The following is a 22,813-nucleotide window of genomic DNA, read 5'->3' as shown; positions in this document are numbered from 1 at the left end:
GGCATAATAATGGCTCCACAGCTAACTTTAGATGTTCCACGCAGGTGGCACAATGGGTGAAGGTACAAGACACCTTGTCAGCAAGACTGCAACACTCGGCAACCATGTATTGCCTTTTTAGAAATAAAAAGCAGCTGCATGGAGCTAACACACTGCTCCATGATGGAGCCAGCACATCGCTGCATGATGGAGCCAGAACACTGCTGTATGATGGAGCCAGCACACTGGTGCATGATGGAGCCAACACACTGCTGTAAGATGGAGCCAGCACACTGGTGCATGATGGAGCCAACACACTGGTGCATGATGGAGTCAACACACTGATGCGTGATGGAGCCAACACACTGGTGCATGATGGAGCCAACACACTGGTGCATGATAAAACTAACATACTGGTGCCTGATGGAACCAACACACTGCTGAATGAAGGAGCAGTGTGTTGACTCCATCATGCACCAGTGTGTTGGCTCCATCATGCACCAGTGTGCTGGCTCCATCATACAACAGTGTGCTGGCTCCATCATGCAGCACTATGCTGGTTCCATCATACAACAGTGTGCTGGTTCCATCATCCATCAGTGTGTTAGTTTCATCATACATCAGTGTGCTGGTTCCATCATGCATCAGTGTGCTGGTTCCATCACGCAGTAGTGTGCTGGTTCCATCATGCAAAAGTGTGTTGGCCCCAATATGCAGGAGTTTATTGGTTCCTTCATTCAGCAGTGTGTTGGTGCATGATGGAGCTAACACACTGGTGCATGATAGATTCAACACGCTTGTGCATGATGGAACCAACACACTGGTGCATAATGGAACCAACACTGCTGCATGAAGGAACCAACGCACTCCTGCATGAAGGGACCAAAACACTGCTGTGTAATGGAACCAGCACACTGCTGCATGATGGAACCAGCATACTGATGCATGATGGAATCATGTTAGAAACTGGGTCTCTAGTTGGCAGCGGTATCCACCCTGTCCAAGTAGGGACCACAATCCTAGCCAGGGCAAGTTAAAATACATTACCTTAATTAACCTGCACTCAACCTCTGGTAGCTTGGCACAGAGCCTGCAGGCCTAACTTAGAAGGGGATGTGTAAAGTTTTTGTGCAACTCTCAAACAGTAATTGCAGGAGGTACAGCACAGAAAGACTCCAGACAGGTGGCATAACACTGTATAGATAATCAGTTGTCAGCACCAGTGGTTGTTGAGGGTAATGGTGGAAACTAAAATGCACTAGGGGCTAGGGCATAATAATGGTTGGTGTGGTGGGCAAAACTCAAACATAGGCCCTCTAGTAAGGTAGGTTAGGCTGCAGGTGGTCTATGGGGACAAAAGCCAAAGAAGAACTAGAGAGTAAAGATGTATTTCTCCAATTAATAGCCAATGCAAAACCAACTTCTGACATACCTTTCCCCCTCTCTTCTCTTTCCAAACCATCCAAGTGCTGCACTCCCAGTCTGTAGCTTCAACTGCAGGAGTATGATCAAGAGACACAAAGAAAAACATGAAATTATCCTAGCTAGAAAGTGAAACCAAGCGGCTAGTCTTTTCTTTTTGGCAACATGTCAACATCAGGACAGTGCGCGCTCTACGGGTGACGTAATGCAAAAAGCCAGTCCTTATATAATGTAATAATTCATGCATTATGTATGTTAACCTTTTGCATTGCAGATATTCATATTGAGACGTCATTAATGCTGTTTGCAATGTATTGCTCATTTACAAGACTTTGCTGCAGGATTACAGGGTGTGGTTAGGGTGTGGTCCTTTTTCTAAGCCTTTCTAGAAACCTTTCCTGCAGCCTAGCTGGGTGTGGCACGTGGGCAGGGCCTGGCTCTATTTAAGGGAGCCAACCCAGCTCCACGTGCACACTATTCAGTCCCGGTGCAGGGCAGCATTTCCCTGAGCTCCTGTTCCGGAGGCCTACCTAGGATTTCCAGGCCCTGTCTTCATTTCCATGGTGCTCTTCAAGCAGGGCGGTAAGGCGGATGTCGGTTTAGGTCCCCGACTCCGTTTTCAGAAATACTTGAGCTTTGGCCCTTTTGGTTAAATCGCGTGTGCGATGGTTTTCTTGGCATTTAACTCTTGTAGTTCGGATCAGCAGTGCACGCGATCGTACCTTGCCATTTAAACCTTGATGGTTGAATTGGCAATAGAGTGCACAATTCAGTCTTTGTCTGTAACTCTTACAGTTTGGATCGGCAGTGTGCGCGATCATATCCTGGCATTTGAACCTTGATGGTTGAATTGGCAGCAGAGTGCACGATTCATTCTTGGCATTTAACTCTTACAGTTTGGATTGGCAGTGAGCGCGATCGTATCTTGGGATTTAAACCTGGATGGTTGAATCTGCAGCAGAGTGCACGATTCATTCTTGGCCTGTAACCCTTACAGTTCGGATCGGCAGTGTGCGCGATCGTATGTTGCCATTTAAACCTTGATGGTTGAATCAGCAGCAGAGTGCACGATTCATTCTTGGCATTTAACTCTTGTAATTCGGATCGGCAGTTTGCACAATCATATCCTGGCATTTACATCATGATGGTTGAATCGGCAACAGTGTGCACGATTCATTCTTGGCATTTTACTCTTGTAGTTCGGATCGGCAGTGTGCGCGATCATATTGTGGCATTTAAGCCTTGATGGTTGAATCAAGAGCATTGTGCGTGATTCATTCTTGGCATTTAACTCTTGTACTTCAGATCGGCAGTGTGTGCGATCATGTTTTGATATTTGAACCTTGATGGTCGAATCAGCACCAGTGCGCGCGATTCATTCTTGGCAATTAAAAATTGCAACTCAGACCCGCAGAGTGAGCGATCGTATTTTGGCATTTAAATCCTGATGGTTGAATCAATGGCAGAGTGCGTGAGTCATTCTTGGCATTTAACCCTTGCGTTTCAAATCAGCAGATTGCGCGATCATTTCTAGACATTGAAATCGTGATGCACAGTTTGATGTTCAAAGCGTATAATAATTCCTAAGCAATTGAATCTTGAAAGTCTAGAAAGAAGGGGGTCCTTGCAGTATCATTCATGAGCTTATCAAAGTTTATTCCTGAAAACCAATGTGTTCATTCATGAGCTTATCACAGTTTATTCCTGAAAACCAATGTGTTCATTGATTACTGTTATAGTGTGTCCTGGCAGTATCATTCATGAGTCTAACACAGTTTATTCCTGAAAACTAATAAGTATTTTCTATTCAAAGAAATAACTTGAGTCAGTTCAAGGTTCAGAGCATAAGATTGTATTCTACAAAACTCTCATATGAAAGCTTGCATAATCCTTATTTATTTTCCAGGTACTCAGAGCTAATAAGGTCATGATATAGGAAAGCTCTTGATCATTCATGTTATCAGTATACAGATATTATGAACCAAGCTTATGAATGTCAGTGTGACTAATCTGGCTATTGTGTTCTTAACTTTTACTTCCACAAGCCTCCTTCCCCGCTGTTCCCAACCTAAAACACCATCCCCCACTTGGCCATTCTTTAACTCTGTGCTATAATGGCTAGTAGAGTTTGGAGCTGCCAAGAGGTGGACATATTGGGACAGGCGCAAACCCCGAGGATCCGGACTCCCTGACACAACACCAGCGAGTGCAGCTGTCCATGTGTTTCCATCTGGTACCCAGGCCCCGGAATTCAGGTTTTCACAGGGCCAACCTCAAAACCAGGCCAAACATCCATCCTCTGCAGTGGGAGCCACCTGGACAAGGATACCAGGATGAAAACACAACTGCATCACAGCATCCATCAGTAGCATGTGGCTCTTGCTAACGACACATTGCATATTCATGTACGCTGCATGTTAGATGTACAGCTTGACTGAGAAAGTGCTCACCGGATGTTTCTGGCCTAAACAATGAGGCAACAAATAGAGCCTTTCTTTCTCTCCTCAAATCATACCATGGTTTAAGAGTTGCAGTTAAATAAAATTATCTACACTGGTGTTCAAGTATATACTTGATATGAATACCATAAATCAAAAATGAGCCTGAGGTTATATGTGGATTATTTAAAAAAAAAGAAATTTGCACATGAAAGCATTATCTATTTTTTCTGCCATTTAACTACCCTAAATCAGGTTAAATTACTGTCACTAAATGGTGAACATGACTTTGCTTCACCTTTGCCGGGCTCTGGATCACTCAACAGACTCGCAAGGACAACACTTGTACCAACAACAAGCCACAAAAAGACATATTTCTGCACTGGCAACTGGCACCTACCTGCAGAACGGTTCAGAGTGTTCCGGCAGATAATACTGATATGGACTACTTCTAAGTTGTTCTTCCAAGAGCATATGGTAAATAAGTGTGCAGCAGGGAATGGAGCTCTAAAAATTGAACTAACTGGGTTCTGGTTAAATCTTAGCTGCAGGTAGCAGCATAAAATGGAGGAACACATTTTGTATGGGGACGCAGAGGTGACCAGTGGGGTGTGGATGCTGCCAGCACCAACAATACAGCATTGTTCATTGGTTTCTGACACTACTTGAACAACAAACAGTCCACAGAAGACGTGTCTCGTCAAGTTCACAGAAGCTGCACGCGTCTACTGAAGGCTGTCGCATGGTTTGTGGTAGCAGCTCAAGAGTGAGAAATATTAGCATTTTACATACTCGCAATGCTAAAAGATCGGTGCTAGAAAACCATGGATAAGCCACAAGCCAATCTGCTTACTATAGAAGAATATTCCTTAAACCGCGTTCTGCCCCTCAAACGATGCCGCTCTCTTTTCGGTCCAGACTTGTGTTGCACATCCTCCCCTGACTGACAGTCATCCTCATCATGTACAAACTCAGGGGCAAGAGGGCAGGTGTGTATGGCATTAGGGCTACCTTCACATAGCACACCTCTACATTGCTGCTTCACTGTCCTTTCGTCCCTTGAGAAGAAGGCTCATATCATGAATGGCACACAATAGGCAGGTGAGGCCTCGACTCCTGGGTGATTCCTAATGAGATAAGGATGAGCAAAGGGATGCAACTAAAAGGTCTGTTGACACCACAAGCCATCAGCAGCGTTCTGATCACCTAAAGGACTTTGTCATGCTTCTATCAGTCCTGCACATTTATTCAGCTATTTATGACGTATCCCATAATGTTTACATGTGTAGTTTGCAAGCTGTAGGGCCGGAACACACTTTTTCAAAAGCATCAAAACAGTCCACTGAATCTATTTTCCGCCTCACATGGGGAGCCTTTTACTTTTGTGGATTCATTTTTATATTGCAATTTTTAATAACTAAAACACACTGAACCTAAGTATCCCACCCCCGTACTCGTGTCTCAGTTGTCCTTTTACATTCAGTCTGTCAAGTTGCTATGCAGGGCCGTTAAATTGTGATTTTGGGTTCAGAAAACCTTTGACCTGATCTTAGCTTTCCAACTTGATCACATTGTGTGGTACTGGACACATGGCTTGCTCTTCTTCCACTACAATTTTCTTATCTGGCAAAATCTGGATCTTATTAAAACGGGTTAAATGATGGACTGAGGTATTGTTTCTTAAAATAAAAGTCTGGACTGGGCTGGCTCAATTCACCTGCTAAAGAAATCTGAGTGCTACGTTCAATTTAACTGCCTGTTTCGTACTGCAAAGACAAAACACACCTATTACCTCAATGACAAAATAATACTTTTCTAAAAAACAAGCATTACCAAAGTCAACATACTATCATTCCAAGCAGCAGCAAGTGTTTTGCTCACTGAGCCATCTGGCTGGTATCCTTCACCAGAAACCAAGTAAGACAAACAGTGATCACTTCTGTTTTTTGGGAGATGTTCCGCCTTGCTTGTGTCACTGAGGCACATGAAAAAGAGAAGGACTCGAGAAGCAGATTCTGACAAAGGAGAGGAGAGGGTATGGCATAACGCCCAGAGCTGCAGATCTTGGACGTGGGGAACCAGATTTGAGTCTCGCTGTTGGCTCAACATTCCATGATTCTGTTCAAATCACTTAGGGGCATATTTATACTCTGTTTGCACCAAATGTGCGTCAAAAAGTTTGCCGCACAATCGGTGCAAACCATGCACCATATTTAAACTTTGACGCCTGAGCCTGCGAATGCCAAAATCCCGCCTTGTGCGTTATTTTCTGGATGCAAGAAGCCGCCTTGCGATAATGACATGCAAGGTAGGCGTTCCCGTCCAAAAAATGACTTAAACTCCTGTGCGCCTTATTTATGCTACCGTGCAAAAATGATGCACAGCCGGGAGGCGTAATCGGAAAATGACGCACATCCCGATTTGAGTAAAAAAATAACACCGGGGTCAGGGCAGGCGTTAAAATGGGGCAAACACACCTGTACTTAATGAAAACACACAGAAAGCAACAGCAGAGCTCCAAAATGAAGACATGGAGGTGCTTTTCATCCAGCATTCACGCAGAGCACAGGACCAACAACAGCAGCTTCCACAACACCAGCAGAGACCCCAAAGACAACACAGAAGGCAGGAGAGGATATTCCGCACCAGGACAACCCTTCTGGGACTCTGCCAACAAGACATCATTCAGAGGTACAGGCTCAACTGGCAAGCCATTCAGCAGCTGCTGCGCAACATTGAGCCACAGTTGGCACCTAGCTTGCAGACACCCCGCACCATTCCACCAGAAACCAAGCTGCTAGCTGTACTCCACATGTTGGCAAGTGGCTCCTTTCAAACCACTGGTGCCCTGGTTGCTGGGATCTCACAGCCATCATTCTCCGCCTTCCTACCCAAGGTACTAGATGCTATAATCTCCCTCACACTCTGCCACATCAGCTTCCCCAACACACAGCAGAAGCAGCAGGAGACAAAACAGGGCTTTGACCAAATTAATGGCTTCCCACACGTCCTTGGTGCCATTGACTGCACATATGTACGGATTGTGCCACCTGCTGCAACCGAACATCTATACCGCAACAGGAAGCACACACACTCCATCAATGTGAAGGCCATTGTCGATCACTGGGGTTGGATCACCAATATCGTGGCAAAGTATCCTGGGAGTGTAAATGATTCATTCATCTTCCGTCACTGCACCATCAATCAACACTTCCAGGATGGACGATATGGAAATGGCCTACTTGTTGGTAAATACAGAAACCCAGTTATATACACACAGCACAGCAACCCTGTAGGACACACAACACATACACCACGACACCGACACGTGGACAGGAAGACAAAGAGGTTGTGACACCGCTAGGCATGTTTGATATCCTCACCCAATGGGATACACACCTATGGACAAATGACAGTTCCAAATAACAACAGATGCCACGCCACAGACACAAGGGGACAATTTAAAACAACTGTAGGAAGTTGGCTCTGTATGTGCTATTTCAAAGTAAGGAATAGCATGCACAGAGTCCAAGGGTTCCCCTTAGAGGTAAAATAGTGGTAAAAATAGATAATACTAATGCTCTATTTTGTGGTAGTGTGGTCGAGCAGTAGGCTTATCCAAGGAGTAGTGTTAAGCATTTGTTGTACATACACATAGACAATAAATGAGGTACACACACTCAGAGACAAATCCAGCCAATAGGTTTTTATATAGAAAAATATCTTTTCTTAGTTTATTTTAAGAACCACAGGTTCAAATTCTACATGTAATATCTCATTCGAAAGGTATTGCAGGTAAGTACTTTAGGAACTTCAAATCATCAAAATTGCATGTATACTTTTCAAGTTATTCACAAATAGCTGTTTTAAAAGTGGACACAGTGCAATTTTCACAGTTCCTAGGGGAGGTAAGTATTTGTTAGGTTAACCAGGTAAGTAAGACACTTACAGGGCTTAGTTCTTGGTCCAAGGTAGCCCACCGTTGGGGGTTCAGAGCAACCCCAAAGTCACCACACCAGCAGCTCAGGGCCGGTCAGGTGCAGAGTTCAAAGTGGTGCCCAAAACGCATAGGCTAGAATGGAGAGAAGGGGGTGCCCCGGTTCCGGTCTGCTTGCAGGTAAGTACCCGCGTCTTCGGAGGGCAGACCAGGGGGGTTTTGTAGGGCACCGGGGGGGACACAAGCCCACACAGAAATTTCACCCTCAGCAGCGCGGGGGCGGCCGGGTGCAGTGTAGAAACAAGCGTCGGGTTTGTAATGGAAGTCAATGGGAGATCTAGGGATCTCTTCAGCGCTGCAGGCAGGCAAGGGGGGGGTTCCTCGGGGAAACCTCCACTTGGTCAAGGGAGAGGGACTCCTGGGGGTCACTTCTCCAGTGAAAGTCCGGTCCTTCAGGTCCTGGGGGCTGCGGGTGCAGGGTCTCTCCCAGGTGTTGGGACTTAGGATTCAAAGAGTCGCGGTCAGGGGAAGCCTCGGGATTCCCTCTGCAGGCGGCGCTGTGGGGGCTCAGGGGGGACAGGTTTTTGTACTCACAGTCTTAGAGTAGTCCTGGGGTCCCTCCTGAGGTGTTGGATCGCCACCAGCCGAGTCGGGGTCGCCGGGTGCAGTGTTGCAAGTCTCACGCTTCTTGCGGGGAGCTTGCAGGGTTCTTTAAAGCTGCTGGAAACAAAGTTGCAGCTTTTCTTGGAGCAGGTCCGCTGTCCTCGGGAGTTTCTTGTCTTTTCGAAGCAGGGGCAGTCCTCAGAGGATGTCGAGGTCGCTGGTCCCTTTGGAAGGCGTCACTGGAGCAGGATCTTTGGAAGGCAGGAGACAGGCCGGTGAGTTTCTGGAGCCAAGGCAGTTGTCGTCTTCTGGTCTTCCTCTGCAGGGGTTTTTCAGCTAGGCAGTCCTTCTTCTTGTAGTTGCAGGAATCTAATTTTCTAGGGTTCAGGGTAGCCCTTAAATACTAAATTTAAGGGCGTGTTTAGGTCTGGGGGGTTAGTAGCCAATGGCTACTAGCCCTGAGGGTGGGTACACCCTCTTTGTGCCTCCTCCCAAGGGGAGGGGGTCACAATCCTAACCCTATTGGGGGAATCCTCCATCTGCAAGATGGAGGATTTCTAAAAGTCAGAGTCACCTCAGCTCAGGACACCTTAGGGGCTGTCCTGACTGGCCAGTGACTCCTCCTTGTTGCTTTCTTTGTTCCCTCTAGCCTTGCCGCCAAAAGTGGGGGCCGTGGCCGGAGGGGGCGGGCAACTCCACTAAGCTGGAGTGCCCTGCTGGGCTGTGACAAAGGGGTGAGCCTTTGAGGCTCACCGCCAGGTGTTACAGCTCCTGCCTGGGGGAGGTGTTAGCATCTCCACCCAGTGCAGGCTTTGTTACTGGCCTCAGAGTGACAAAGGCACTCTCCCCATGGGGCCAGCAACATGTCTCTGGTGTGGCAGGCTGCTGGAACTAGTCAGCCTACACAGACAGTCGGTTAAGTTTCAGGGGGCACCTCTAAGGTGCCCTCTGGGGTGTATTTTGCAATAAAATGTACACTGGCATCAGTGTGCATTTATTGTGCTGAGAAGTTTGATACCAAACTTCCCAGTTTTCAGTGTAGCCATTATGGTGCTGTGGAGTTCGTGTTTGACAGACTCCCAGACCATATACTCTTATGGCTACCCTGCACTTACAATGTCTAAGGTTTTGTTTAGACACTGTAGGGGTACCATGCTCATGCACTGGTACCCTCACCTATGGTATAGTGCACCCTGCCTTAGGGCTGTAAGGCCTGCTAGAGGGGTGTCTTACCTATACTGCATAGGCAGTGAGAGGCTGGCATGGCACCCTGAGGGGAGTGCCATGTCGACTTACTCGTTTTGTCCTCACTAGCACACACAAGCTGGCAAGCAGTGTGTCTGTGCTGAGTGAGAGGTCTCCAGGGTGGCATAAGACATGCTGCAGCCCTTAGAGACCTTCCTTGGCATCAGGGCCCTTGGTACTAGAAGTACCAGTTACAAGGGACTTATCTGGATGCCAGGGTCTGCCAATTGTGGATACAAAAGTACAGGTTAGGGAAAGAACACTGGTGCTGGGGCCAGGTTAGCAGGCCACAGCACACTTTCAATTGTAAACATAGCATCAGCACAGGCAAAAAGTCAGGGGGCAACCATGCCAAGGAGGCATTTCCTTACAACAACACAATGACAAAGACATGGCCCCAACTGGCAGTACAATTTTGAAGATGAATCTTTCAATATCACATCAATAACACTCAAACGCCCTTCCAACCAATAAGTACTGTGTAAGGGGTGTGTAATGTGTTTTGCTGCAGGTCAAACACCATGACACATATAGCATGATGATGACTACAATGAAGGTCACATGCAATCATTGAGGCTGTACCAATATCTCACATCACTACTGCTCTCACATTGCCCACTACCAATAAGCAAGTGGACTGTGCGAAGAACACATATTGATGGGACAATATTGAAAGTGCACATTCCTACACATACGCATTGGGACAAATTCACACACACACAACAGATGTACAGGCATACGACACAATGCAAAGGAGGACACCCTGTACTGCAACTCTACAAAAATACTGCTGACATCCGGTCAACAGCCAAACACCCGTTCAGATAAGGAAACAACCCAATGCTGATGGTACATCCTAGAAGCCAAGGATTCCACACAATAGCACAAACACTGATGAGTCACAGACAGCACAAGAGAACAACTGCCATGCAAAGTGATAATTATGGTGCAAGGTACATCAACATGTTCTCATTTTCTCTTTCAGCTGATCAGGGGTATGGGATCCAGTCATGACCCCATTTGCAAACCAAAGCACTGCAGCAGAGCGTGCCTATAATGAGGCACATAGGAGGACACGCACCATAGTCAAGAGGACCTTTGGCATCCTGAAGCCAAGATTCAGGTGCCTCAACATCACCGGAGGCAGCCTCCTATCCTCACCAGAAATGGTGTGCAAAATAATGTTGACATGTGCCATTCTGCACAGCATATGTGTTAGAAGGAACGTTCCCCTATATGAACCTGACCCACAAATGCCTGAAGAGGAGGAAGAGGAGGATGCTGTCCATCAACATGAGGGGGACCATCCAAACACAGCTGCAGGATTGCGTTGAGACTACATATTGTCAAAAATTTCTTTTAACTCTTCTCATCCATCACCACTGTTTTACCATATGTCAATAAACACCCATACTATTCACTATATCATGGTCGGGATAATCATTTTTGCATTATATTATCTCTAAATATCAGAATCAGAGTGTAGCCTCATGGAGCATTGCTGAAATACATATTAGAACACAGAACAATCCAAATCTATTTTGATGCGTATGAATTTACAGCCAAATTCACACACACTGAAAATGACATGTATCCTGTACATTTCACATTTGAAGGGCAATAGCAGAGGACCACACCTATTTCACACATACATGTTGGCAACATGGTTCATCACAGCATATGGCACACAACTAAGACACCATCAGTCAATAATGGAAAATAATGCCTCATACATGAGGCAGTGGATGTGCTATTGCATTGGTGACAAGAAGGTATGACCAGACTCTTGACAGCAGTAAGTCTTACATCACCTATCTTTACAAGGACTATGTGTGACAAGATTTTAATATAAGCAGCAAATTGATAGTACAAGTGCCCCAGGTATGACTAGCATTGCTCACAAGACATCCCCCGCACATGGCAACCCATGTCCTAAGTCCAACCACACCCATGTTCCCTGTCTCAGCCCACCCTTCTTCAGAGGTCCCTGGAATGGGAATATGCGTACCCAGATAATCCCTCCTCTACACGCACCCAAACTCACAATGTGAATCCAGTGTGCTTCCCTCTTTAGTATGGTATGCCATAGTCATTGTACTTCTGTCTGCATGGACGTCATAATAATGCACTGGCTTGTAGTCTCTAAGCCCTGTTATCAACTGTAGATTGCTTCCCATCTGAAAGGTCATGTTGGCTCTTTGAAATTGAATCTCACCTACAGGACCTGTGAGAGACTGAAGCTGCACACACCTGTGAGCACCTCCATGGAGACCAGCCATTAGAACATGCACTGCCCTTGCAGCTGCCTGGAACAGCATAGAAGCTGCCATTTTATCTATAACACCATTATGCATTGCCGAACAAATCAGCTGTGTAACACAGCCCTTGGGTTAATGTGTTACGTTCCAACACAATGGAGAAACACAGTTTTCAGTTTCCACAGTGTTGTTCCACCTTTGACCAGTCTCAGTCTGACCACTTTGTATTTTCCTTGTTACATTTTTGGATCCTGATTGACCCTGCATCCTGTTAGCCTGACTGGTTCCTGTTTCTGTGGTACCCTAAAGGTTCCTCGTGGTTACATTTGAATCATAGTTGCTTTCCCAGCCCTCACTTTCCTCCTGGGCTATTGTGCCAGGTGGGTCTACAATGTATACTCAAATACATTGTATAGCATAATCAGTTTATTTATCGTACCATGGGGGAAAACTTTTCTCCAAATAGCCGAATCATGTCTGGGTTTCATGTATGCATGAGTGACAAATAGTGACAGTGTACCATGGCTGTATGCATGGAATGTGTATGGTGCCTCCAGCACAACAAACGTCAGATAATGTGCATGAAATGTCAACACATGTTGGGACCCTGACAGTCCACACGCTGATTCACATTGCCCCCAACATATTGATGGGGCTTGCGTGGTGAATAGCTGTGAGATTAATCAGCATAGAGGCACTGATGTTCCCAGATGCCGTGGGAATTTTAGAGGCCAACCTGTGTACAAATGTTGTGAGGACACCTGCCGGTATAAGAATCCTGAGACATTAACTTTGTCAGCACACCAAGGTTGCCCTGTTGTCAGTCTCATAACACGTCTGCAGTGACAGAGCTGGACTATCCCGATGTGTGTTCTCAATTCCTCATTGGCTTTCCTTCAATTGATCTGCGAAGGATACTTTGTGGATGCAGGAAATGGCTCCACAGACTCATGACTAGACCTGCACATAACTGTGACAACATAGACCCCGATAATGAAACAAGCTAAACATTGGCCCACACACATGAACCAGACACCTCTGTGCATTTTACCACTGGAAATATGTGAACACGTGCTGCTTGGTCTGCTGGTCCTCCACTGCTACAAGAGAGACATGGCTCATTTATATGACTCCAACTGTGGCATAACATTACATTTGTGTATTATATTTGGGACTCGGTGTCACAAACATGGTACCCACATAGCATTATCCAATGCCTGACTCATGGTGGAAAAACAAACAAGTGCCTAGGAAGTAGTATCCAACATTCCATGACATGTGATGGCTAAGTTTTGGAACATTGCCATGAACAACCGTCTGCTATCTATCCTGTGCATGCTTTGTCATTGGTGGTGCTTATGTTCCAATAAACCTAGGAGGTGCACACAGCAGTTGTTGCTATATATATGACTAACACATGTCCTCCCTCATTTTCACACTGAATAGCATCTGAGGGTTAGACACATTGACTCCACATGCATACAAGCAGATTTGCTAAAATGCATCTTGTGATGGTCACACAGTGGAACAACAACAATAGTAGTAGTAGCCAAATCACACTCATTGACCCATGGGCATTGAGTTACTGAATTGACTTGTGTCTCCTTGCTATCCTCTCTTGACGCAAAAAATGCCCAAACTGGGTAATACATAATTGTATCCCACACATTTGGCCATTTACTGCATCAGTGAAGAGTGCAAATCCGGTACAACAAGTAGAGGATCATGGTCTGCAGTAGTATGATCTGTCACATGTGCCCATACACCGTAATGCCCAATGTGGGTGCAATCAGCCTATCTCTGTATTGTCACAACTGTCATGTACTATTACAAATGAGAAATTACCCAAACCCAGTTAAAGCCAGAAATGTTGACGTATATGCATAAAAAAAGACGCACATGCATCAAAAAATGACGCATATGCGTCGAAATATGACTCATATTGCCATGAAACATCAATTGGCCCTGAGTGGTAATTCCCACACTTTACCCCATGAAATTGGTTAAGTATGAAACATATTTCAAAATATGGATGCAGGGTTATTTCTAAGCATGTGTGTAAAAAAACATTACGCACAGACTGTAAGCGTCATAATATTTTGATGCATAACAATAAAAACGCACCACATTTGAGGCAGGAAGTGATGTAATAGGATATCTTGTTTACAGAATTGGTATAGTGGAAGTACTTTCACTTTCACCTTGCAGTCTGTGATATTTCCTGACTGTATGGCTGTGTTTTGACTTGACTTTCTGTGCATTTTGTGAATTTGTCTCCAGTGTGGTCTTTAAATTGTCTTTTTGTGTTTCATAACTGTCTGTGGTATCCTGTGTTAGTGTTTTTTTGGTCATTTGTGGTGTCAACATTTGTCTTTGTTGTGTTGGGAGTCTGTTGTGGGTAGTGTTAGTTTGAGAATAGTTGGGCTGTGTTCTTAGTTATTTTGCATTTCCCTGTCCTACTTTCCCTCTATTATCCTCTGTACCCCTTTTTTCCCTTTTTTTGGTGCACACATGTTGGGTAGGCCTCGTCTTGGCAGGATGGGACAGGAGGAGCTGGGTGGCTTTATTTGGCTGGTGTGCCACTTCCTACCCTTAATGATAGAGGCAGGTGGCCGTGTGATACAGGGCTATCACACAGAGGCAAGGAGGCTTCGGTGGGCAAAGGTGTTGTACTATCTCCAGAGAATCTACAACACACCGCACAATGAACACGAGCTGAAGCAACGCTTGGCTGACCTTGTTGCCAGGGAGCAAGACCTGCTGGATAACCTGGTGATTGTGATTGGTGGCCCTGTTGGTGAGTACAAATCAGAGTAATGTGCACATTTAAATGCTCTGTCGTGACAGTAGCTGATTTGTTCATATGCTGCAGGCAATGTTTTTGGACATGTGGAATGCTAGTTAAACATACTGGGCCATATTTCTACTTTATTAGCACCGCATTTGTGTCATGTTTTGAAGCAAGAGCGGTGCAAACTTACAAAATACAATTGTATTTTGTAAGTTTGCGCCGCCTTTGTGTCAAAAAGCAGCACAAATGTTGTGCAAAAAATTTATAAATATGGGCCACAGTTGCCTGTGAGATATACAATATGTCCTACACATTACCGTTATTTGTTGACGCAACAGCTAGACTAACTTTCAAAACACAACAGGAGCCTGTAAATTAGTGCTGGCTTCACGTCAATTGATGATGCCAATGTGGCTCTAACATATGTTTCATGCACGGTCTGTGAGTGTATCAGGAATCACATGTTTTAAATCCAGATTTTACATGTAATAGAGTGTTCCTCAATGTTTTGCGATACATGTCTGAACTGGATTCTGACACATACGTAACAAGTTATAGCTGACCTCAGGTAACATCTTAGACTGATATTTGGAGTTTGTAGTGCCACATTTAAATTAGGGATGGATGGCAAAAGGTATGCACACAGGTTCATATCTCTATGGTTGGTGCAACTTACCATAGCTGTGGCACATCAAATGAAGAAAATGATACAAATTGAGGGCTAACAACTGTCCCTGGCCCTCTGTACATTATACCTGTGTGTCTTAAATTGGTCTTAGTCACAATGTCTGGGTGACTGGTATTGCAGTCCTCCCAGAAAGTGGCTTGGCATGTCTCTCATGGATACACATGATGAGAGGAATACACTCCATGAATTAGTCTGCTAACTAATGAAGGAGCATGTTTGCCACCACATGATAGTTAGGGCCACTGCATGTGTGCAGATATGTGTGTCTCATTCACTGGAGTCCCTGGGTCTGTACATGTTTGCAGTGGTATGTAGGCTGCAGTGTCATCATGTCTGAGAGGCTTGACTTTCTGAGTTAATATTACACATAGTATTTTTTTTTGGAAGTGTTTTACAGTGCACAGACAGTGAGCACATTTCTCCCTTCCATGCCTTACAGGTGGACCTGCACCCTACACTATTGGAGAGTTGGCCCGATTTGTGAAACCAGACATCTCCAGTAAGTTGATATTTCTGTTCTGTGTTGTGTCTGCTGATGATGTGTGATTGACTCCTGTGTGTTGGACACATAGTAAGGTGTGATGCGCTGGTCAATGATCTGTTTTGTTCCTTGAGTGGAGTATAATTTTTTCCCCATCTTTGAGTTGGCCAATCATTTTCATATTGTCATAATTTGGGATTGTAGGTCAGTTCTGTAGGCACGGCAATGTGAATAGGGATGAGTTATGTGGATAAAACCTAAAATCAGAAAATGTAGCAGTGGACCATATTAGGGATTCAGTCAGCAAGTCAGACCTTGATTCTCCCAGAATAGGGATACCAAAGTCTTACCCACAGACTTCAGCTTCCCTATTCACTAATGAACATGTTTGACTGTATGTTTAACATCCTAGCAGCATGTAGCTCCACATATTGTGCTACGAGAATGAGGCACTTGAGTACAATGGCCCAGGTGTGCATGAGGCTCATGGCCAAAGGTGTGCTTACATCAATCTGCTTGTTGTAAGTCATGGGTTACAGGTAGGAAATGATGTTGACAATGGTCTGCATTTCCAAAGATAAGTGTTGATGGGATTGTCCAAGGTTTGGGGTATCCTAGTTGGACTTCCTCCTTCCCTGTGGTGTGCTGACCAAACCCATGTATAGCTGTCCAAAGCTTCCTGGGTGTCCTTGTTGTTTGAAATTATTTGTTGCTTGTCCACCCCCCCTCAGGCACAGGCGTAGGGTTGTGAATAGTGTACCTAGGACTGATCATCCAAGTTTAGTAACAGACATGTAAATCTGTAAATCACTTGTCCAAACCTAGAATACAAATTCATGATTAGCAACTGCATTCTATCCTGGCAATTCCATTTACAACTGTCAGATCTTGTGGCCCTAGATTGTCATCAAGAACATAGGTGGCCATTACAACCCTGGCGGTCGGTGTTAAAGCGGCGGTAAAAACGCCAACAGGCCGGCGGAAAAAAAATGGAATTACGACCGTGGCAGAAACCGCCAACATAGACAGCCACTTTAACACTCCGACCGCCAAGGCAGTACAAACAAACACCACGGTGGTAACCGCCAACAGACAGGCGGAAGACAATGTACCGCCCACATTATTACAAGCCACCAATCCGCCACCTTTTCCGGGGTGATACACCGCGAACAAAAACACAGCGGAAACAGGACTTGGAAGGGAAAACGCTCACCTCTACACATCCACGAGGAACCAGGATGCCATGGAACCGAAACTTCATATTCTTCCAGCCTTTATCTTCCTGCTCCTCTACCAGGAGCACGAACGCCGGCGGCGAAGACCACGGTAAGTACTGCACCTAAGACACAGGGGAGGGGGGAGGGAAAAAACAGTGACACACACACACGCAACACTCCCACCCCCACCCTCACCCACGACAACACACACACTAATACATCATGATACATCACAGTTACACCCCTCAACCCCCCCCCCCCGGAAGAATGCAAGGACAAAAGGAAATGAGTCGAATGATTGTAATGTATACGAAGAGAGTAATCAAAAATATATACATATATTAAGATATTCACACTATAAACAAATATATACACCAAGAATCCAAGTCCAAGGTATTACACTATCATAGTCCGTGGACCACTGGGCCCAAAAGGCATGGGTGAGGCCCACACTCAATACCCGAACAAGACGGAGAGAACACTGCTGGGGCATCAGATCGAAATAAAACAGGCACCTCAGGGGGGAGGGAAGGGGGAGCACCTCAGCCGGATGAGTGCACGACGCCAGATCCACGAGGGGGCTCCATGCCCACTGTTCAATCCTGAGAGAGTGCAAAGCCTCAGTCTCTCAAGTCTCTACCATGGGTGGTTTGCCCACTGTTCAATCCTGGGAAGTGCAAAGCCACAGTCTCTCAAGTCTCTACAGTGGGTGGTTTGCCCAGTGCTATATCCTGGGGAGTGCAAAGCCACAGTCTCTCAAGTCTCTACAGTGGGTGTTTTGCCCACTGTTCCATCCTGGGGAGTGCAAAGCCACAGTCTCTCAAGTCTCTACAGTGGATGGTTTGCCCACTGTTCAATCCTGGGGAGTGCAAAGCCATAGTCTCTCAAGTGGATAACAGTCTCAACTGGTTTCTGGAGGGGCCTTTGTGCCCAGAGTGCTTTATCCTGCCAAAGACAGAGGTAGTGGATGTGATACTCCACTGGTTCTGGATGGGGCTTTATGCCCAGAGTGCTTCATCCTGCCAAGGACAGAGGTAGTGGATGTGATACTCCACTGGTTCTGGAGGGGGCTTTGTGCCCAGAGTGCTTCATCCTGGGCAGCGGGGCTGGTGGCGGTCTTGTCCACCGTGCAGATCTTCCCAGACTTGCCGGTTTTACTGTGCCCCTTCCCCACCTTGGATGGTGGCGCAGCTGTCTCCACACCCCCAACTGTACCCCTGGGAGTGGCTTTGGTGGCTGATTTCTTTCCCCTCACCCGCTGGGCACTGGCCAACTTGTCATGCTTTACAGGTGGGGGACTGCCCGTGCTGTGGCTCCTTGCCACACTGGCTGCCCTGCTGCCTGGTGCACTCCAGAAGCCGGTTACTACTGGCACCACTGGTCCTGCAGATGTTGTGGCTGAGGTGCTGGGATGGGACCTGGAGAGTCGGGCCCTAGGATACTGAAGAGGTGGGGGAGGTGAGGGAAAGAGGTCAAGGGTGGACAGGAAAAGTTTCTTAGGAACACTGGGACGGGCAGATGGAGGGGATTTGGGAGTGGAGGAAGAGGTAGTGGTTGTAGGAGGTGTACGTTTGGTGACTTTGGGTGAAGGTGCATGGGCTGGAGGCTGTCGTGAGGTGGATGGCTGTTGGGTGGGTGTGTGGCTGCATTTGTGTACCTTGGGAGGTGGCCTCACAGACACACTGGGAGAGGACACAGGGGACTTGTGAATAGCAGTGGGGGTGGTGACTGCACGTGAGCGGGGTGTGGTGGAGGGTGTGCTGGTGATGGACGTAGTGGCTGAGGATGTAGTGCATGCAGGTGTGAGTGGAGACGAGACAGGGAGGTAGGAGGGAGTCGGGGAGGAGGGGGACACAGTGGAGGCAGTGGATGTTGGTGTGTCTGCATGTGTGTGATGCTGGCGTGAGTGCCTGTGGGATGTGTGGTGCTTATGTTTGCCAGAGCTTCCCTTGTGTGTTGAGGTGTGTGCATGCTGGTCTGATGGTGCGCTTGGGATAGGCTGAGGTACAGGGGCTTGGGTCTGGGTGGAGGAAGTTGTTGGAGGGGGAGGCTAGAGACAGGGACAATGGCTGCCATCAGTGCTGAGGCCAGAGTCTGAAAAGCTCGCTGATGGGCTGCCTGACCAGAGTGAATGCCCTCCAGATATGCATTGGTTTGTTGCAACTGCCTCTCTACACCCTGGATGACATTCAAAATGGTAGACTGCCCAACAGTGAGGGACCTGAGGAGGTCAATGGCCTCCTCACTGAGGGAACCAGGGGTGACAGGGGCAGGGGCTGAGGTGCCTGGGGTGAAGGAGATGGCCACCCTCCTGGGTTAGCGGGCACGGGACACACGCAGAGGGGCTGCTGGGAAAGCGGTGCTGGAAGGGGGGTTGGTGGCTGTACCTGTAGATGCGGGGGGCACAGATGGGCCCGCCACCACAAGGGAGCTCCCATCAGAGGAGGAGTCCGTATCGCTGGTGTCAGCTGCTGTCCCCGGCGTGGAGCTCCCCTCGCCCTCCGTCCCACTGGTAAATTCAGACTCCGTAGTGTCCCCCTCCAGGGCCATGTGGCTGTTCCCTCCTGCTCCGTTGCCACTGCTCCTCCGCCTGATGATGCTGATGCACACAGCAACAGGGAGACCACAAAAAGGGGGGGGAGACAGAAGAAAGACATGTTGAGTGCATGCAATACCGCTACCGTTGGCGGACACTACAGACACAGAAGCCCCCTGCACTACGCTTCGCACTTGGAATTCCCTATTCAATCCCAGGGACATGGGTTACAAGGCTATGCCCGATTGCTGCACACATGGATGTCACAGGAGCCTGACTAGGTGTAGTTGGCACTGTACACAGGTGGGGTGGGGTGCCACAGGGCCTGCCTAAGAAGGGTCCTTGCCTACTAAACTCGCCCTGGCCTAGGGGAACCCACAGCCCACCTCCCCTACCCAGACACCTACAATGCGCGCTGAAAAGCAGAATGAGAATGTACTCCCCCCCTTATGGCTGCTGTGATGCCCTCAAGTGCCCATCCAACTCCGGGTTTGCCACCGCCAGGATCCTGAACATCAGGGGGGTCATGGTGCGACGGGCCCCCCTCCCACGTTGGGAGGCCATCCCCAGCTCGGCCTCTGCCGTCTTCTTGCTCCAGCGGCGAATGTCCTCCCATCTTTTCTGGCAGTGGGTGCTCCGTTTGGGGTAGACCCCCATGGTCCGGACTTCCTTGGCGATGGCACGCCAAATGTCCTTCTTCTGGTGGGAGCTGACCTACAGGAATAGTACAGGGGAAAAAGAGAAGTTATTACTGTCCGCAACGTCACAGTAATTGGCCAGCATCCCTACCTTTGCCATGATGCACATGCACTCACCGTCGTTTCATGCACACCTCATTCTCACACCCCCCATCATTCATCCACACCACTCCACACAGGCATTGCCCTTACAGCATGCTGACAGCGTACTTACCTGTTTGTCTGGAGGACCGTAGAGTAGCGTGTACTGGGGAGGACCCCATCCATGAGTTTCTCCAACTCCTCCATGCTGAAGGCAGGGGCCCTTTCCCCAGACACACGAGCCATTGTCTCTTCCAGACTGAGGTCACAGCAGCACTTGCAGTGTAGGTCCTCTCCTGTCGAAGATCAGGTATCAAGTGATTGAACAGAAAGAAAATGGCGGTCACGTCCGCGGCGGTGCGTACCGTCACCGACGGCGTACATCGTCATTGGCTCATGGGACCCATACGGTCCAATGTTAACCAATGCAGGATTGCGCCGCGGTCATCAAGCACCTACCGTACAACGCCAGCGCAGTTACCTCAAATCCCATTGTCCCACTTTACAGATCAGGCAGCCACCATTTCATGGGCCCACTTGCCATTATTTTGGACTGCATCACACATATCTAGGCCTTGCCTAAACACTCATACAGGCATATGTTGATTTGCCAATATTTCAGAGTAAGTTGTGTTTACGTACCTCAGAGTTGGTTGACTCTCTGCTCGCTGTTCTCCTCCATATGCACCTTCCGCTGGGGTATGTGAGGAGATGGCGGCATCCTCCGGTGTACAGACCACTGGTGGACCTGTCGACAACGGAGGAGCGACATGTGATCATCACCTACAGACTTGATTGTGCCACAATCCAGGAACTGTGTGCCCAGTTGGAGCCAGACCTGATGTCAGCTATCCCCCATCCCACAGGAATCCCCCCTCAAGTGCAGGTGCTGTCAGTACTCTATTTCCTAGCAAGTGGGTCATTTCAAACTACAGTGGCCATTGCATCAGGGATGTCCCAGCCTATGTTTTCCAATGTGTTGTCCAGACTGTTGTCTGCCCTGCTGAAACACATGCGGAGCTAAATAGTTTTCCCTCAGGTGAAGGATTTGCCTACAGTGAAAGGTGATTTCTATGCCCTGGGACATATCCCCAACATCATAGGTGCCATTGATGGGACACACGTGGCCTTGGTCCCCCCTCGCAGGAATGAACAGGTGTACAGAAACTGGAAGAGTTACCATTCGATGAATGTGCAGATGGTGTGTTTGGCAGACCAGTACATCTCCCATGTGAATGCCAAATTCCCTTGCTCAGTGCATGACGCTTACATTTTGAGAAATAGCAGCATCCCTTATGTGATGGGGCAACTCCAGATGCACAGTGTGTGGCTATTAGGTGAGGACATGGACCCAATACAGTGTGAATAGTTGTCTGGGTCTGGGGATGTCCCTATGAGTTAGTGTGTGTCTAACAGTTGTCCCTCGCCCTTTGCAGGTGACTCTGGTTACCCTAACCTGTCATGACTACTGACTCCATTGAGGAATCCCAGGACAAGGGCAGAGGAATGCTACAATAAGGCCCATGGGCGAACTAGGAGGGTTATAGAGAGGACCTTCGGCCTCCTGAAGGCCAGGTTCTGGTGCCTCCATATGACAGGTGGTTCCCTATTCTACTCACCAAAGAAGGTGTGCCAGATCATCGTGGCCTGGTGTATGCTTCACAACTTGGCTTTGCGACGACAGGTGCCTTTTCTGCAGGAGGATGGTCCAGATTGTGGCAGCTGTGGAGCCTGTGGACAGTGAAGACGAGGAAGCAGAAGAAGAGGGCATAGACAACAAGAACACGGTGATCCTGCAATACTTCCAGTGAGACACAGGTAAGAAGACAACACTGGCTGCTACATCTGATTTAATTCTACTGCCTCTCATCTGTCTGTCATTTTCACCCAGTGTATGGTCACTGAGTTGTCACTTTCCCTTACGATTTCACAGATGTGGGTCCCACTGTGTGACATCTGCTTTGTTTCCACATGGACTAGAGCTGTTTGACATAGGTATGTTGACATTACTTTTGATAACGCATTTTGCCACTGTTATTGCAAATACACATTTATTTTCGAAAGCACAGACTGACTCCAGATAGTTTTTTGATTTAAGGGTGTTTATTTAAGTGCTCAATAGTAGAGGGGGTTATAAAATGGTCAGGGGTGATGGTGGAGGAATGTCCATCGCAGAGTCCAGTCTATTAGTCTCACAGGTGCGTTGTCCAAAGGGGCAGAGGAAGTGGAGCTGGGGCAGTTTAAGTATGGACAGGGTGACAAAGTGGGACAGAAGGATGACAATCAGGGTGGTCTCATTTCTTGGCAGGGGTCTTGGCATTGTTCTCTGTCTTTGTCCTGGATCTCAGGGACTGTTTGCAGGGTATTTCTCCATCTGCAGGGGGTGGGATGCTGGTGTGGTGGTCCTGTGGCGGTACCTCCTATCCACTAGCGGCGGCA

The sequence above is a fragment of the Pleurodeles waltl genome, chromosome 5 (genome assembly GCF_031143425.1).
Source record: "Pleurodeles waltl isolate 20211129_DDA chromosome 5, aPleWal1.hap1.20221129, whole genome shotgun sequence".
Taxonomy (NCBI): Eukaryota; Metazoa; Chordata; class Amphibia; order Caudata; family Salamandridae; genus Pleurodeles; species Pleurodeles waltl.
Note: the sequence above shows the minus strand (reverse complement) of the source record.